The following is a 17,666-nucleotide window of genomic DNA, read 5'->3' on the forward strand; positions in this document are numbered from 1 at the left end:
TAAACACTGCAGTTCCTTTCTGGGGCTTCACTTTTCAGTATACGGTATTCCTGGAATGCCACAAGGTTACCAAACCTGGACCACAAAACACGGGCGCTTTAGAAAATGTACCAAAAACAACAAAAGAAGTGTATCCACTTTCACAGCTCTAGTAAACCATGTTGATCTCCCGCCTTCCCTCAAGCTCAAAGGTGTGCTGGAGCCCTGACCACAACGTTTTATAAAATGATCTGTTGGAACTAGTCTGAGGGAGAAATTGTTTTGTTCAGGCAGCTTTTCTTCCTGGCTCTCTTGTCTGGGGCTCTGTGTGTATGTCTGCAGGAGAGAAGCAGAGTGGAAATGTCAAGGGTCACGCAGAAGGCGGAGTATCAGGTCATAGGCAGCTACTACCCCAGTGTGAGAAACCTGAAACGTGTTCTGCAGCTTAACTGTTTCCACCCCAGCTGCTTCCTCCGCCCGACCCAGGCCAGCCAGACATCAGCTGGATAATATGCAAACTTAAATGTCCTGATGGATTTTCTTTCTGCATAATATTACCCGTTGGTTTTACAAGCAGAAGCCATTTGCCTTTTAACAACAAATATAATATCACATTATGGTTCTTTCAAGCTGTTATTAATATTCAAAAGTAATAAAATGAATGCGATAAAACCAAATGTGTGTGACCTCCTCACAGTGATGATCTGAATAACTAAACAGATCATCTTCCTAGAATAGATACTAAGCGATACTGAGAGCATTCTTCTCTGCACTAGGACACTTGCAAGGAGCTCAAATTGGTTGATTCATCCAGAAAGTGTTGAAAAGTAATGTCTGTTTACAGGCTTTTTGCAGAAAAACAAACAATTCTTGACTGTGGGGTTATGAGGCTGATAAATAATTATATGGGATAATATGCAGCTCAATCTACACAATGAGGGGAGTGCTTAAAGGAGATCTGCGTTAAAAAGCAGTGAAATTCCACAATGTGAAAGGAGAACTGTAGTGAGAGGTATATGGAGGCTGCCATATTTATTTCCTTTTAAGCAATACCAGTTGCCTAGCAGCCCCGCTGTTCTATCTTGCTGAAAAAGTGTCTGAATCACACCAGAAACAAGCATGCAGCTAATCTTGTCTTATCTGTCAGAATTGTCAGAAACACCTGATCTGCTGCATGCTTGTTCAGGGCCTCTGGCTGAAAGTATCAGAGGCAGAGGATCAGCAGGACAGCCAGGCTACTGGTATTACTTAAAAGGAAATAAATATGGCAGCCTCCATATACCTCTCACTACAGTTCTCCTTTAACCTCCAACATCCAATTAGGTACAAAGGCATAACCTGTGTTGTCATGTTTCTGCCACTGTATGTGTCTTTGAAGAAATCACAGTGTCACTTCACTGTCTTTACACTTTACATCTCATTTACATAATCAGTTTATATATGGCCTATTAATATGAAAGTGGTAATCTGCTCACTGATTACCCCCCTTTTTTTTACATTTAGGAAGAGGCAATCTGGTTCCTCCGCTGACTCCGATTCTGGTTGTGGATTACCATTTTTTAAAGTTGTGGTTTGCCCCAAATGTGGCATTTGGGTGTTTCCTAACCCCTAGCTGCTGCTTTGCTGCATTCTGAGCAAAAAAACAGGATGAAAAAACTGGATAGGGACAAGCCAAGTCCAGATAATGCAGATAGCAAGGGAAAATGCACTTGATGCCTGTGGTCTAAAATCACAAACTTCATTTAAAAAAAAGCACTTACAAACAAGATAGCCAACATGTTTTGGACCGCTCATGAATAAGGACCGGAGTGCTCCAAAACATGTCGGCTCTCTTGTTTGAATGAACTTTTTCGTTGAATTTAGACCAGAAGCATTAAGTGGATTCTTGTCCGCTATCTGCTTTGCTGCATTGAAGTCAATAACATTCTTTTCTTTTAAAGTGCCTAACTCGTTAGCTTCCCCACAACCTCTGTATAACATGGCCATTTTGACTTACTGCTGATATTTACCTGCAATAGTGGTAATCATGGGAAACTAGCGAATAATACATAGAAAATCAGTGATCAATTAATCTAATTGTCAAATTTATAAATATGGGAATCAGTAAAGTCCTATTACTTCAGCAAATGTGACAGCAGATTCTACGTGATCAACTGACCGCCACGGTACATCCCTATTTTTTATTGCTGGTTCTTATGCTAGAAATATAAACTATAAACACGTGAGCTCTCAATTTTTTTTAGGGCAAAAATATATGCCTTTCACACTGTAGTTTGTATGTTCTCCCTGCATCTGCGTGAGTTTCCTACTGGCACTGCGGTTTCCTCACTCATCCCTAAAATGTACAGTTAATTGGCTTCCCCCAAAAATGTAACCTAGACTATGATGGCCATATCACTATGGTAAGGAGTAGACTATGAGCCCCTCTGAGGGATAGTAATTGACAAGACAATATACTAGGAGCTATGGAAGGTGTCATCATCATCGCTATATAAATACTAAATAATAATAGTAAATAATAATAATTGTCTAGCAAAGATATTAAATGGTCATAAATGCCCAAATGTCATCCTTATATTACAACGCTGACAAGAATTTGACTGTGTAGGGTTTTCAAGGAGGCGATAATGAAAACTTCAGAATATTAGAAATGATTATTATGCAGCACCGACTTAGTTCTCTCTTTTTTTCTTACATAAAAGGCAGAGGGAAGTAAGGTACGTATTTGTCGCTATACGCCACCAGCTGAGTTGCAGAATTGATAGTAGAGAGAAAAGCATCGACAGATGTCTCTCCATCTTTTAAATACTGCAAAGCCATCATCTTTCAAAAACTACTCTAACTGCGATTTACATGGCAATGAAGAATAGCTTGGACTTCAAGTCAATGTGATACAGTTTTCCCATCTGTTGCCATTTAAATTTATGACATGTATGAAAACAATGTATGCCCTGCTTTCAAATCCAGGTAGAATTCTAACCCAATTTACTTGTCAGTAAAGGTATCCATAGATATATGGTGACTATTGCCAAATTCTGAGATTATAGTTGATTTGCTTTAAATGTATGTGGACACACAGTGACCTCTGTAGGCATCCCCTAAAGACTTTATCAGAGAAGAAGCCATCAGCAGTGTACCTCATTATACCTCATAGATGTGTAAAGGTGGTTAAATGTGAAGGCACAAACTACGTAACATTACAGACCTCCATACATAACCACTCTGCTTGGACAGCAATTTATGTTAATCTCTCTGGACGGTAAGGAAGACAAGACAAATAACATTTATATTGTGCATTTTCTTCTGGCGGACTCAAATTGCTTGAGCTGCAGCCACTACTCAGCAGCCAGTGGCAATGTTAGAAAGCCTTGCCCAATGACACCTTACTAAATAGGTGCTGGCTTACTAAACAGGAAGAGCCGAGATTCGAACCCAGGTCGCCTGTGTCAGAGGCAGAGTCCTAAGAGGGCTCACTTATCGCAGGGGGAATAGTAGCAGTCGGGCCTGATTTTTAAGTATGGCTATAATTTTTCACATTGACATCAGTCGTCTGGCGCTTGCAACTATTTTGTTCAGCCCATACAAATACTGAATGACTGTTGGTGATTGGTTTATGTGACAGTGGACATGCTGTTTGGTTGCTTGTTCTGTTATATGGGAGTGCGTGAGTAAGAAGTGCTGATCAAAAGCAATTGTTTGAGTTAGGCATTTAGACCGGTTTGTATGGCCGACTCCTGGCATGTCGTTTCTTCAATGGCAAACTCAGGGACTGAAAAGCGTTTGACATCGGATTTCGATGTGGCGTTTTGAGCCCCTAGGGGTATAGGAATTCACAAACAAAACCAATGCTAGAAGTTATTTATTTAATCACAGCACTTGAGCAATCATCTGCAGTTGATGAAAGAAGCATTGTGATGAACGCTGCCATTCAACTCAATGCAGAACGTGGCGGATCCCGGCATTAAACGACATGGGCGGACGCCATCTCATTTCACCATCGCCAAACGCTTTTCTGCAACCAAGCAAAAAAACTTTTGCCATTGTCTTCCATCAGGTTGTTGTTGCGTTTTGAGCCCCTAGGGCAGTGTTTCTCAAACCTGTCCTCGTGGCTCCCCAAAGTTTTTGCAGGCAACCTCACCTAGGCACAGTGTCTCTATATGTCTCTATATGTCTCTATATGTAATTAGTGTCTCTATATGTCTCCGCTACATGGAATCCACCTAGCTGAGACACTAATTACCCCACCTGTGCATAGGGAAGGTTGCCTGCAAAACATGCACCGTTGGGGGGTCACGAGGACAGGTTTGAGAAACACTGGGCTAGGGGTACATGGAACCGCAAATGCAAGTGATGCTAGAAGCTACACACAGTTTTCCGAAAAAAATGATAGAATCGATCACAGCAATTGTGCAAGTGACGGTAAATGTGTTAAAGTGAATGCTGCCATTCATCTCAATGCAGGATGCAGTGGATCGTGGCGGTAAACAACGTGCACTGATGATAGTAGTTGCCCGTGTGAACCTTAGTGATCCGGCATGGTGGATAGTGGCGCGAGGTGAGTTTGTGGAACACCTGTACTGAAGCTAGATTTTTTTGCCCCAGACAATCACAAATGATCATCTCTGGCAATAAAAGTCTGATGTGTGTACAGGGCTTTAGAAATAACATTTCAACCCAGTCAGGTGAAAAACAGCAGGACCAGGATCAGTCTATATTACCTTAACCACTTAATGACATGCTGACTTATAAAAACGTTCTGCTAGAGCCTCTTAATGGCTCCAGGACATTTTTATAAGTCAGTAAGTGCTGCTGCCGCTGTTTGCGTGCATGTGTGCGCTCCTGAGGGTGCATGTGCTTGCTCCCGCGGATGCATGTGCATCCCCGTGCACGTGAAAATAGTGAAAAAAAAACCACCCCCCAAAAAAATACACCTTTATTTCCAAATGATGTATTGTCACCATACTTTGTACTAGGGACATAATTAAAATCTTGTGATAACCAGGACAAATAGGCAGATAAAATGTGTGGGTTTTATGTACAGTAGCAGTGTTTATATTAAAACTATAGGGGATGAAATTGGATAGTGTATTTTTTCATTTTTTCCTTGTATTTCCCTTTAAAATGCATAGAGAATAAAGTAATTACTGAAAACAAATATCAACCCCAAAAAGCCCAATTGCTGATTGAAAAAAACAAGATATAGATCATTCCATTGTGATTAGTAGTGATTAAGCTATTGGCAAATGAAAGGGATGAGCACGGAAAGGTGAAAATCGCTCTTGTCCGTTAGGGTAAAAACCGCCTTGGGGTGAAGTGGTTATAACTGTGTACTACAGTAATTTAACAATAAGTAACTGGAAAAGCGTTATGAATGCACTTTTCCTTTTGGAGCAACATAAATCTGTAGCATCATCTACAATAATTTTTTATTATACTTGAAAAATATATCATCTAAAAGTGTACATACGGTATTTAAAAAAACGAATGACTGACTGGAATACAGAAAGATTGAGATTTTAATTGGTTAGAGGGCAAGGAAAAATATCTGAATGGACAGATCATTTAGATTAAAGATCTGCCTAAATTTCGTCATGGTGAACGTTCACTGAGGCCAGCTATGTGTGCATCTGTTTATCTGTCGATTCAAAGTAATGAATGTATTTATTTATGGCAGGTTTGGAAAGCGTCCAAATAATTTTACCCCCAAACAAGCCCTAGTTTCTTCGTACACTTGGCTGAACTTGTTTGGTTGTCTAAACTGTGACATGTGACACTGCAGCGAAACGTCTATATTTACCCTGTACTGGCACTCCGAAGAGCATGTCATTCTTTCAGATGTGAGATTGTATTGTGTTACAAGCTGCAAATAAAAAACAACTAGAGTGGTGACATCTATATGGTATATAGTATTTCCATACCTACTTTCAGTGTTCACAAATGTAATGTAGTTACTTATAGCGCAGATACTGTATATACTAGGTCTATTTTCCAATCAGAATGCAAGGAAACTTTTATATCAGCTATTTGTCCATTGGATGTTATAATCTGTGACAACGCCACATTGTCATAAGGTGTATGCATATAGATTTTGGGCTAGTTTAATAAACAGATATTTGCACTGTAGAGGTAAACAGGAGAACTCCGAGGAATGCTTTGTGTATGGAGAAAGACAAATTTATTATAAATACCGGAGTAGAACTGTAAGGCATAATAGCTGTCATAAAGCATCACTGCATTGACAGGTTATACTTTCATTCTCGCTAAGATGGCAGCCACTCCAATTCATGCACAGGTATCTTATGTCTTTGGAATTGATTGTTTGGGCCTGTACCAAAGGTCTGTAGCCAGGTGCCTCCACGGTCATGTGGGGGAGTGGTGGACACATTTTTTTTCTCATCCCACTCACCAAACAGCCAGGGGAAGCCCTGGGGTTGATAGGAATACTGGGGATGTTCAATGATTCATTCAAGTCACTACCTGTTTCTCAGAAGGGCTCACAGTCTAATCCCTACAACAGTCGTAGTCTAATGCTGGGGATACACGGTACGTTTCTGTACCGTGTATCGACCAGCTGATCCGGCCAGCTGATAATATTCAGCTGGCCCGATCAAGCCGCTCGACCCCCGCCCGCTCGATCCCCGCCGGCGGACAATGGCAGGGAATCGAGCGCTGATAAAGAAGCGCCGGCGGGGACGAGCGGCAATCGATCCGCGCAGACGAGCGGGGACGCGGCTGGGGTCGATCCGGCGGCTAATCGGCCGCCAGATCGACTCGTGTATTCCCAGCATTATGCCCATGAATTTTGATGGCATACCCATTAATTTACTAGTTTGTTTTTGGTATGTTAGTGGTAACTGGATCTTCCTGACATTGATACAGAGGCTGATAGATATATTTCCTTGCAAATTGCCTGGCTGTCCAGCTGATTCTATGTCCCTAATACTTTAAAGAGAACCTGAAATGAAAAAAACAAAAACAAAATAAACATACACAGGTCATACTTACCTACTGTGTAGTCTACTACTCAATCTCTTTCTCCTCTCCTGCGTCCCATGTGTCCACTGTGATCAATGGAATTTTCCATCTTCCATTTTAAAAATGGCCATTGGCCCATAACCGCTTCCTGGTCAGCACACTGTTGAACTGTAATATCACCCACTTGAGCCATAGAAAACCATGGACATTACCTTGCACATTCAGTTGTAACTGACAGCTGCTGATATATAACTGACAGCAACTGGTATATTTCAGTTCTGACAAAATATTGTCAGAACTGGAAGGGAACACTGTAAGGAGAAATTGGTGAGCTTCTGAGAGGTACTGTTGGTGAGGTTAGTATGTAATATTCATTTGCAGCTACGTCGTGTTTATTTTAAATAATTTTACTCGCTTCAGGTTCCCTTTAAGTTATAGACCCTGAGCAAGTATACAGATGTCTCTAACTGAAGTCTGACTGGATTAGATACACACTTGATTCAGGTGTGTGATCCAGATACTACTGCATGCGCAGAGATCAGCAGGAGAGCCAGGTAACTAGTATTGTTTAAAAGGAAATAAATATGGCAACCCCATATCCCTCTCAGTTTAGGTGTTCTTTAAGACTCAGGGGGCATACTGTGAAGATGGGTGGGTGGTGGTGCTGTGAGCAAGCTAGTAGCTGTGGCTGGCAGGATCCCCAGAGTTTCTATGACTGCTATGGTCACTCCTACACTCGGTTGGTGTATGGAGATGCTGAATAATGGCAATAGAAAATATACTATGGTAAGATGATCCATATGGAAGAGGTGGCACCCAAGTAAGTAAAATGAAAGTGTAAAAAGTGTCTGCAGCTCATATGCTACTGATATGTTCTGACAGCCCATGGTTTGCATTATGTAGTGCATAGTAACATTTGCTTTACTTTCTACCTGCTATCCAGATTGGAAGTATTTTATTATTCCTATATTGTATTGTTCTGATCCTACCTGCGATGTCTCAATGTGAATATATATGTAAATCTTGGCTGGACAAAGATCTATCATTAGTCTGATCTTTCCATAATGTCTTGTGACTGTTTAACATCTATGACTCTCTTTTGTCTTGGTGGGTGCTTATCTGCAAGTTGTATGGCATATTAAGCACCGACATCCCTCGGGGACATGATATGTGCACATTTCCAAGACTATGTGAAATCGTTGCAGTGATTGTACAATCTATTTTTATTTACAAAACCCTTTTTGCTAATGAATGCTAATATGTGATATTTATCTAGGAAGAAGTCCACGTTCGTGGCACAAGACAGCATTTTAATTGTATGATCATGCTGTGTCTGTTGTTGTTATCACTACAGTACATATGCTGTTTTTGTAGCTATTGAGTATTATATATTACACTGAGAGACATCAGATGATTGTGTCTTTGTACTGAGGCAGGGAAAGCTGTTTTTGCAGCTGGTTGAGATGGAAGAAAATCTCTTCTTACATTTGATACAGATCATTAACCAGAGAGTTTAGGCCCATTATGAGCACAATAATACATGTGTGTTAAAGCCTCCTGTTGACACCGTTTGGATTTTAGTGTGATATATGTGAAGTGACACACACCTATGTGTGAATATGGTGTAAAATGTCTCTCTTAAGAGAAATTATTTATTGTTTGACATGGATCATTCAGGTTTCATTTTTTTGGGGTATTTTATTATCAGGTTTTCTCCAGCCACGTGTTCTATAAATACCATTTGTTGCTTTGCTAAGTAAGCCAGTAGATGAGTCAAGGCGGAAGTAGCGCTATTATCTCAAATTATGTGCCAGTACAGGCATCGTTTCGCAATAACTGCATGGTATTGGGGTTAATGGGAATGATCACAACCTTGTTAACGTTTGAAGAATTATTGCTACTTGTTAATGGGAAAAGGGATTAGTTCCCTCATTGTATGTGTCTTTGAGCTGTTGAAGAAGTTGCGTTTAAAACTGCAGCAGGTTCTTAACCCTTTCTAGTCCTTTTCCCACTCACCCGTATCCCACCCAGCCATTTTTTCCTGGTGCTGGGAGGAACGTGGGTGATCTGGAAATAAGGACTGGCAGCGGTGATCCAGAGCATCTGTACCTCCTCATTCTAGAGCGGGGACGTGACCGGACATCAGTAGCGAAGGCAGGGCCAGCTTCAGCTTCTGTGTAGGTCCGCCCCTTGCACATGCACCTGTGTAATGTCATTATTGCTTGCTGCTCTGTACTGCTGGAGGGATCGAAGTAACGGACTTTGTCTTATCCTTTAATCCACATGGGGGACTCGTCCACCATGCCGCTCCTACGATCAGCTGAAATGCGCACAGCGTTGGTGGATGGTGGCAGGGGCGATCAGAGGGGCAATCAGAGTGTTGGACACAGTCCGACACTTTGACCAGAAGAAGATTGTGCCAGATTTTATCAAAAACAGTGCCATCTAGTGACAGCAACATTTTCCTTTGATAGACTGTATGTCCGACATTGTTGCTGTAGGGGAAAATGCCAATGTCAGATATAGTCCGATATTGGATTGGAAAGGGTTAAAGCACACCTGAAGTGAGGGGGATATGGAGGCTGACATATTTATTTCCTTTTAAACAATGCACATTGCCTGGCAGCCCTGCTGAGCCTCTGTCTCCATAGCCATAGACCCTGAACAGTCATGCAGATTAGTTGTGGATTAACCACAAATTGTTTCAAATGAGTGATTCTGACACTGCAGCAGCCAAAGAGATCAGCTTATGAAATACTAATCTCTTATGCTCCACCTGTGTTTATTAAGACCTATCCGCATAGCATACCTAGCAGAGTCCTATGTTACTAGTAGCAGAAACGCAAGAGTCACAGAACTGGTTACCATAAGCAGAGATTTTTTCAGCAGGGCGTCAAATCCTCTCATTCATGAAACAACTATTTCCATTTCTCCATGGCAATGCAAGTTGTGGTGTGCTCAGTGATTCACAAATGTTCTTGCTCTCTGGTAGAGATAGTCAGTGAGATGCTGATAATTCCAGTTTGCAAACTGTATGCATCTTGGAATGGGGCCAGTCAGAATGGGCAGCAAGTTCCAAGATACATACAGTTTGTATGCAGGCCGGATTTCTAAGCATCTCATCGACCTTCTCTAATCCCTAGCAGTTTCCTCACCTTATGATAATTTGTTTGTGTATAGGCTAATTAGCAATGTGCAACATGCAAATTATGACTTTTCTTGCTTATGTTAGTATTTATATCGGCTCCAATCCCTTTGACGTTTCAAGCCTCACTATTGGTCCTTAAAGGACCACTATCGCGAAAAAAAGTAGACCGATAAAATCTGACAGAACTGACAGGTTTTGGGCCAGTCCATCCCCTCATAGGGGATTCTCATGCTTCTCTTTGTTTTCAACAGCGTTTCCTGAGCAGCGGTTTAACTGCCAAACTAGTAAGAGACCAGCCAGCCTCCCTACTCACTTGCACACTATTCTGTCAGGTAGACTTTGCAAATGCTGTTCAGGAAATGCTGTTGAAAAGAAAGAAAACCCTGAGAATCCCCCATAAAGAGATGGACTGGCCCAAAACCTGTCCTGTCAGATTTTGACTGCCTTCTTTTTTCGCGATAGTGGTCCTTAAAGGTGACGGGTGGCTTTAGTGACCAATAAGAAAGCTCCAGAGCTCACCACAATTTACTTTCATTTTTATTTTCATCACATTTCAGCAGCCCCAATTTTTGGAATCATGGAGTGTTTTCCCCAGAAAAACCTTTCAAGCTGTTTCATTTTTCATCCCATAGTCACTTCCTGTTGGCCTGGCTTGCTTAATAGAGCCACAATCAGATTGGGTAGCAGTCTGATACCCGCTGTACCGGCACTCCCTGACATTGTGGAGCAGTGCTGTTTAGGAAAAAACAATCAGCATAGCCCAGCTTGTTGTTTTCTTTAAGATCACTCAGCCCAACTGTCTTTTCATCTTTTTGTTCTTCGTATGCATTTGTTATACTTATGGCATGCTCATATCTGAGTTTGAAGACTTCACTAACTACATATGGTTAACATTAAAGTGGAGCTGAACTCTTGCACAGGACAGAAGGAATACATATAGAAATACACCCTGTATGTATTTAGAAAGTTTAGTCTGTCTAATTCCTCCTCATCTGTGACTAATCACAAGTTGTAATTTAATCCCTCCGCTGTGTCAGCTGCCTACAATAGCAGAGAGCTAACTTGTTAACACAGGATGTTAACTCTATGCCTGCCTCCATGAAAGCAGGAAGTAGACACACTGCAGATTTATTGCAGGATGTGTATCAGATTCTGAATACTGTATTACCTTGACAGCCTAAAACCTGAAACTCCCAGATATGCTCTTGTATATATTGGCACATAGCCACCAATGGAGAATTCCAACAAGAGTGTTCCCTAGAGCTCTAGAAACTGCCATTTCTGCATCTGATTGGTTGTTAGCAGTGATCAGCTTTGCCTAAGTATTTTTCACTATTCCTTTAGTAAGTTGCTCATGGCTTCCAAAGCATATAACACATCAAACCCATGGCTCAAAGACAGTATATCATCTAAATGTATCTGGAACACAATTATTGTTATAATTAACTGTCGACTGAAACAATAGAAGCCTTTGAAAGGACTGGTTCTAGTCTTTGTTTACATTCAATCATCACATAATGTCCAGAGCACTTGTAAATGGATGAAGTGAGGATACACAACTATGAACCCTCTGCTGCCCTATCTGTCATGACTGTTATTTGCTACTTCCTATTTATAATAGGCAGACACCACTGTACAGTCAGGAGACAGTAGCTGCCTGTAAATTATTCTGCTCCCTTAGCAGACTGAATCTTTTGTCAGGATGGCTGCTATGGCACATCCTTGTGCATTCATGCTCTTCTTTGCCTAAGGCAGCTGCCTCCTCAGCCTAAACCTTCCTATAGTCTTGGGCAGATGATGCTTGTTATTGTCAAAGCTGCTGTATATTGTTCACAGTCCTCACACTGCAATAGATACATAAACTAAGAATTGTGAAAGTAACTCTTTTACAAGATATCTGAACCCCTAATGTAAATTAAAAATAAACAAAATTCCAGGCATTAATCATATTATTGTAGTAGTAATATTAATAATAGAATATTTCTATACTTATAAAAGTAACAAGAGTAAAGGCTACAATACGCTGCAGAGTGACTCACACAGGAGAGGCATAATTTGTCCACTCTCTGATGGTGATGTAAATGACTTGGGGCACCTGCATGCACATTTCAGCAATGCATTTAGTGTGCAATATTCAAGGACGTCAGGAGGTGCATAGAGTGCTCTTTCTGATGCTCCCGCTTATGCGCTGCGATGCGCAGTAGAGCATTATTGCAACACACTGTTGCATGCATTTTTGTCTGAATGCAGTACTGTCCCATTCAGTGTCAGTAAATGGGATCAGCACTGGAGCCTAGGGCAACAGAGATTGATGCAGGTGTGCGCTGCTATATAATGCATGGCCACCTACAGTGCTCAGTGAGAATGAGGCCTCATGCTTTCCATTGCAGTGTGATAATATGCTACAGTATACATTTCTGTGTGCTGCCCCACTCAGAGTAATGCATGGACAACACTACAGGTAATGCATCACTGCATGTCATGCTGTGGTCGGGGACAAACTACATTAGTACTGACACATCTGCTGCCCAATACTAAATGCATCAGTTGCCCGATAATAAACACATACACCAATAGTTTTGAGTTTGAGGATATGCAGGTTTATAAATGACAGTAATCCAGTTTACTGCGATAGAGGAAGGAGGGGGGATTGGGATCTGTGAGGAGCACTGTAACGGTTGAGGGAAAGGTGGGTGAATTCAGGTTGTGCATTTTTTTAATTAAACCTATGGTATTTTTCAAAGGAAATTTCCAATTTTGTTAACAAAATCTCAATCTTGTTCAGTTAAGCTTCTTTTCTGAAGGAATAACCATGGTTTGGCTTCAATAATGATGGCTTCTTCTGTGCCGCTGCAATGGTTTCTTGTGTTTGCTGTAAGGTGGGAGTCAATGGGAAATCTGTACTCAAAACCTAGTTTTGTCGCCATGGTTGCATGAAATTTGAGCTTACTGTCAGATTTGTAAATTCCTATCTGGCTGCAGGTTGAAATGGAAATGTAATTTATTAGTAATATTAAATTACAAAAATGTTTGTGCAACACTGCCCTATGTCAATAGCAAATGTATAACTTTTCCTTTAAGGTGTAGTGAGGGAAGCAGAACATTTGGGTGCCTATTAGCGGTAGAAATTTGGGTGCTCCATACAAAATATCAGCAAGGCTGTGAAAAGCTGCCACCTGAGTATATGCTGAAAGCATTCATGAGCAGAGAGCTGTACAGAGGCAACCATCTTTATTTACTTGTATTTTTTTATAGTGACAGTTACCTTGCTGTCATTTTGGTCTTGTGACACTAGTGAGGTTTGAGTCTTTTGAGATTATTTCTGGCAGCAATTTTGTTATGGTCATTGTACAAAGCCAGAGGGTAGGGTGGAGACATCAAATATTGTAATAAAAATAGTGCAGCGGAGAAGGAAGACATTCCTCCCTTTACATTTTATGCAGAAGGATGTGTGGTATTGGTATGTGGTATTGTTGATATGTAGGCATAGTGATTCAAACAATATGTATGCTTGTGAGAAGAGTTCCATTTTAAGAGCACACGTGAAGGTTTTGAGGCCGGAAACATGATGTACATGGATGATGTACATGGGGGAGAGAAGAACATGACGGACATGGGGTGGAAGAGTGTTTCAAAGTAGTGTTGACACTCACGATAGGTTTTTGGAATGAGAGTATGGGAAAGTGACCAGGGAGCAATAGGAGAATTTAATGTGCATAGGAAAGACTGCACATGGGATGCTGTCTGGACATGAACAAGAAAATGCAAGGGGGAGGGGAGAAATGCTATGGAATGCTTTATAAATGGATAATGGGAATTTGAGCTGAATGCTCTGACAATTGACTGTAGAGGTATTGGAAGATAGAAGCAACATAGGAGAAGCAATAGGAGAAATGGATGAGGCAAACACCAAAGTGCAGTGGGGGTTAGGGAACTGTTGTCTGCTTATTAAATATGCCAGAGAAGAGGATTTTGTAGTAGTAGTACACACAGAATATTATGAGAGTATACACCAGCATTTTAGTAATATTATCCTAAAGGAATGGATTTGAGATAGTTTTAGATTGCGTTGAGAGGGGGTTGTTCATGAGTAAATGCAAGGCTTGAATGAGATCTCAGAGTCAAATATCAGTCCCGAGTAGTGGGCTTGGGGGCTGATATTATCTACATACATTGTAATACAGGGAGGAGGAAGAGATGGTGAAAAGATAAGTTAAGCTTTACTCATAGCTTTGAGGAGGCCGGAGGACACAAATGACGAAACGGACAGCTAACAACATGATAAAATAGATTAGTAAGGTCAGGTGCTGAGAGACAGATTTGGGGGTTATCTGCATAGAAGTAACAATGAAAGTAAAATTAACTTATTAATGATCTCAAACAGTAAGTGTAGATGGGGAGAAAAATAATAGTAAAAAAACCAGGACAAAGTGGTACACAAATAGTCATCAGGCACGAGCAGGATTAGTATGGGAGGATTATGGGTAGGAGGAAATAAGGGATTAAGCTCAGCCCCTCATGTCTAAAGATAAGAAAGAGAGCCTACCTTGCAGAAGGCTGAGAAAAGATCAACAAGGGGTATGAAGAAGTCTTATTTGGATTTTGCAGTCAGTAGATTGTTGACTACTTTGGTGAAGCCTATTGCAGTGGCATGTTGGTCTCAGGAAACTGGGCTGAAGATGATTAAACAAGGTGTTAGAGATATACTCAGAATGCTAGGAATGTATGTTGGTCAAGTACTATGGAGATGAAGAGAGACAGGAATATAGCTAGAGAAGACTTTAGAGTCCAGAAAGGATTTTTTTTCCGAATAGCAATGATTCAATTGATTGTGTGAGGGAAGAAGTAAAAATGCCTATAGAAACAGAATAAAATCAGATTATAAGATGTTGAGAGCTGCAAAATAAGTGAGGTGGGACTTTACTGATTAGGTAGGCAAATAAATACGTTAGGAGAGTCCAAGTATTCTTTAAAGTGAACTGGACATGTTGTCACACTTAATGAACTGAACTTACGGTAGATTTGTGAAATGAGATACTCCATATGTCAAAGCAACATGCCATAGTTGCAATATGGACACATGCTGATAAATTGAATTGGAGAATCTCAGGAAAAAAAGAGGACCATCTCCATGGTAACCTTCAGGCCATGTTCACAGTGCTCAGTTGAGTTGCAGAATGATTCTGCATGTCCGCTCACTGTCCATATAATTCTGTGGGCTTGATCACAGTATTGCTTTGTAACTGATCACGTTATTCTAACTTGATTCATGCAGGCTTTGTATTAAAGTCTAGGTCCAGGCTCTATTGCAGTTTACAGTCATTATAATGCATTATAACAAGTGCGTTATGTAACTGACCACTGTGAACCTAGCCTCAAGCTAAAATCAATTGCTTGCTTTACCCTCAGACGTAAAATGATAAAGGATCCAATGCTTTATGTGGTATGCAAGTCTTTTGAGGTAAAAGTAGAGTTCTGTGCAGCAGTGGTCTGACCATGTAAAGGGCAAGCTAACACGTTATTTCACCAATCTCATCTGCGTTTGAGAAAGGGTCTCTTTAAGTTCTATTTTACAAGTGTAATCTGTCTACTCTGGATATAGTCATATATTAGACATCAATCTTTCATTGAGTCTTGCAACTGGTGTAATTCAAATTCTCATATATTATCTGGCACCGTGGAGATGAAAAGCAGTCTACACCATGTATTAAAATGTTTACATGTGAAAGATGATGGGCTTCTGCACACTTTTTTTTATATATTAAGTGAAAATGAACTGTGATATAGAAATCACACATTGATATCTGTTATTCTTTGAAATAGAATTTTGTGATTGCCAGTTGCACACATCCACCTTGAGATAACCCCAAAATATACTCGCTAACATAAAATAACTTTAAAGTTGTGGGGAGGGGGGGGGTAACCTTTATCAAAATGCCCACGGAGTTGTCTTGAATTGACAGATTCAAATATCACAACATCTGTATCTGCCTGTCTATTTTACATCCGGAAAATGACTGTGTGATAGGAATCTATGCTTGTAGTATAAGTACGGTTATATATTTTCTCCTGCTGTGCTGATGGTAAAATTGATTGAACTCCTTTTAATTTTAGGGAAGAACATTTGCTAGGGTTCTGTGTAGCTGCTAGCTGGAGTTTGCTACTTCTGGGAATACAAATTACAAGGATGCCCTAAAGAGGATTGAGAAATATTTCAAGGTAACCTAAACTAAACAGGAATGAGACGATGTCGATATTATTGCTCACGGCTCCTGAATCTCAGACTGTTCTGCCAGTATCCTGTGTGTGACAGATGTGTACTTGTGTGGCTGTTCTGTGGACTGATCTATAAACTAAAAAAAGCATTTAGATAAAGATAGGCACTTCTTTAGCCCAGTATTCCCTTCCACCTTTACCCCCGCCCCTATTGCTCACATTTTTTCATGCAGCCGCTGATTTCTGACTTGTGGCTTTGGACTATTTTTGACTTCTTTTTTTTTTTTTTTACACATAAGCAGTAGGAACGTAGCTGTGGGTTGATCTGTGGACACCAGCAGCTTGAATTCAGAGGTTTTCAGATTCCACAATCAGTTTCTTAAAGTAAACCTGAGATGGGGACCTACTGAAAAAAAATACATACCTGGGGCTTCCTCCAGTCCCCTCCAGGCTTATCCCTCCCATGCCGTCCTCCTCCACCTCCTTGTTTGTCTACAATTGGCCCCGGAAAGTCCTCAGGGCCAACTGCACATGTGTCCCCATCTCAGGTCCACTTTAATGTCAGCGTTAACGATTATTCATTTTAAATACAGTTACATCATTGTATCAAAAACCAACACCAATTTCATCTTCATGCTCGGAGGCCCAGGACGTTCCTCAATTGTAGCCTTCATGTTCCAAGGTATGCCAGCTCTCTCGTGATTGCTCACTGATGGTTGTGTGTTTTGGTACCAACCATAGTAACTATGTTTGTCTACATGGAAATGGTTCAATTAGAAAATATTAAACAGCTGTACCCATGAAGTAGCTTCTAGCAAATGCACAGAAGCACTCTCTGAATGCACAATCTCAGGTACTCATTGCATGAGAATATTGTTAGCTGAAGTACTGTAGAGAATTTGACAGATCAGGTATTGAGCTTTGTGCTGCATGGGGTTAAAACGTCTGCACTTAGATGGCTCATTGTCTGTTCACCCCTATTACTGTCTGCTCAGGGAGAATGTTAAGTGTGCCCACATAAGCAGCAATGTATTCAGTGTGTTGTTTGTACGCGGCCTCAATACAGTACTTCTGTGCTGCTTTGAACGAAAACATTCTGGATTAATAATGTCTTATTTACCCTCCACCTTCACTACCCTCCACTTGTGAGTTTGCAGTTTTATACTGCTCTTCCTGATCTTTACAGTTTTAACTAGAGCTGGACTATCTTTTAGTGCAAACTCAGCTTTACAGGAAAAATAGCATTTGGCTTTCAAAGTGATTTAAACAAGAAAAGACACAGAACATATATTGCGCTTTTCTCCTGGCAGACTCAAACACCAGAGCTGCAACCTCTAGGTCTCGCTCT

At 40.8% G+C, this 17,666-nt stretch overlaps 1 protein-coding gene across 2 annotated transcripts in view; it reads left to right on the forward strand.

The window, feature by feature from the left end:
• Positions 1-17,666, forward strand: part of MN1 (MN1 proto-oncogene, transcriptional regulator) — an 85,451-nt gene that overhangs the window by 53,574 nt on the left and 14,211 nt on the right. The window contains exon 2 of one of the 2 annotated variants that reach the window (XR_011021904.1): positions 16,217-16,321. The exons of the other annotated variant lie outside the window; for it this stretch is intronic. The gene's annotated coding sequence lies outside the window, so the exon portion shown is untranslated. The remainder of the gene's footprint in view (positions 1-16,216; positions 16,322-17,666) is intronic. 2 annotated transcript variants of the gene reach the window in all.

The sequence above is a fragment of the Hyperolius riggenbachi genome, chromosome 1, assembly GCF_040937935.1.
Source record: "Hyperolius riggenbachi isolate aHypRig1 chromosome 1, aHypRig1.pri, whole genome shotgun sequence".
Classification (NCBI taxonomy): domain Eukaryota; kingdom Metazoa; phylum Chordata; class Amphibia; order Anura; family Hyperoliidae; genus Hyperolius; species Hyperolius riggenbachi.